Here is a 1,241-nt window from a genome sequence, read left to right as displayed (position 1 = left end):
GTTACCGGGGGCTGCACTGTAGTGCTCGGGGAGGGGTGCGGTGGGTAGGCCGGGTTGCCCGCTCAGCTCTCCTGGGGTCGGAGCGGCTCAAGCTCGGCGCGGGATCAGCGCCCTCATTGTCTCCGCCATGTTGCCGGACGGGGGAGGAGCCACCAGACAGCAGGAGGAAGAGCTCTGCGCTATTGGCGCCGGCACCATGACGTCACGGCCCCCCCTCGGCATGTTGCGAATGGCACGCCGGACATTCGGGCCGCGCGGGGAGGAGCTACGGAAGCATCCATGTTGTGATTGGCACGCCGGATTATAGGACTGTGGAGAGGAGCTACGGATGCCTCCATGTTGTGATTGGCACGCTGGCTAATCGGACGGTGGGGAGGAGCTACGGATGCCACCCTATGGTAATTGGCTTGAGCTCTCTGGTGGAGGAGATACATGTTGTGATTGGCACTGACAGCAGGGAGGAGCTATAGTCGCCGCCATGTTGTGATTGGCAGGGTTGGCGGCTTAGCCCGGAAGTGGGGTAATTGACAGAGAGAATGAAGGGGGTGTCACAGCAATCATTTTCGGTGTCACTGTTATGGAAGATTTTCTTCCCTCCGTATGTTTCCATTGTCTTTTATTTTCCATATTACAGTAACACCGTTTTAAGGTGGAGTGACCCTTTAATCGACCCCCCATGGTTTATTTGTTGTTGACGTTCAGTGAAGCGACGTCCAGAATCTACTAATCATTAACATTTTTTTGGCCAGCAGGAAAGTAAACACGATCGTGGACTTTGACCGCTGCCTAAAATTCAGAGGGAGCCACCGGAGGATAGAAGAGACTCGTCTGACGCCGTCCTCCGCTAAGAACAATGGCGCACACCCGTCCGTCGCCGGCTGACCTGTGACAGGTGCATCATTTTAGGTCTGTGCTCCCCCCATAGATGCAGTACAGTCAGCGTTGTCACCCTGGGACAGGAAGTGTGTTAGCACTACAGAACTCCTCCCCCGTTGTTAGGAAGATAAGGAGTGTGGGAGGTGTTCTGTAGTCCTGTGCTGGGTTGACAGTGCTGCTCCTCTGTAGTGGGCATTGTCAGGAGTGTACTTCTCATGTTCTTGTCTCTGTTTTTTGCAGACACGCGATCGATCCACATGTCCCGGATTTTCCGCGTCCTGAACCCACACCGCCTCCTCCCCTGTTACCACGCAACGCTCGGGAGCATGGCGGCCCTGCCGGACGACGCCCGACAGATATTTCAG

The 1,241-nt window shown here is 55.9% G+C and overlaps 1 protein-coding gene across 1 annotated transcript in view; it reads right to left on the bottom strand.

The window, feature by feature from the left end:
- WDR82 (WD repeat domain 82) overlaps nt 1–174 on the bottom strand; it is a 13,739-nt gene extending 13,565 nt beyond the window's left edge. The window contains exon 1 of the mRNA XM_018564375.1: nt 6–174. The gene's annotated coding sequence lies outside the window, so the exon portion shown is untranslated. The remainder of the gene's footprint in view (nt 1–5) is intronic.
- Between the last annotated feature and the right edge of the window lie 1,067 nt (nt 175–1,241).

This window comes from Nanorana parkeri, unplaced genomic scaffold (assembly GCF_000935625.1).
Source record: "Nanorana parkeri isolate BGI_ZX_2015 unplaced genomic scaffold, ASM93562v1 scaffold748, whole genome shotgun sequence".
NCBI classification, from domain to species: Eukaryota; Metazoa; Chordata; class Amphibia; order Anura; family Dicroglossidae; genus Nanorana; species Nanorana parkeri.
This window is presented reverse-complemented; position numbering and strand designations above follow the sequence as displayed.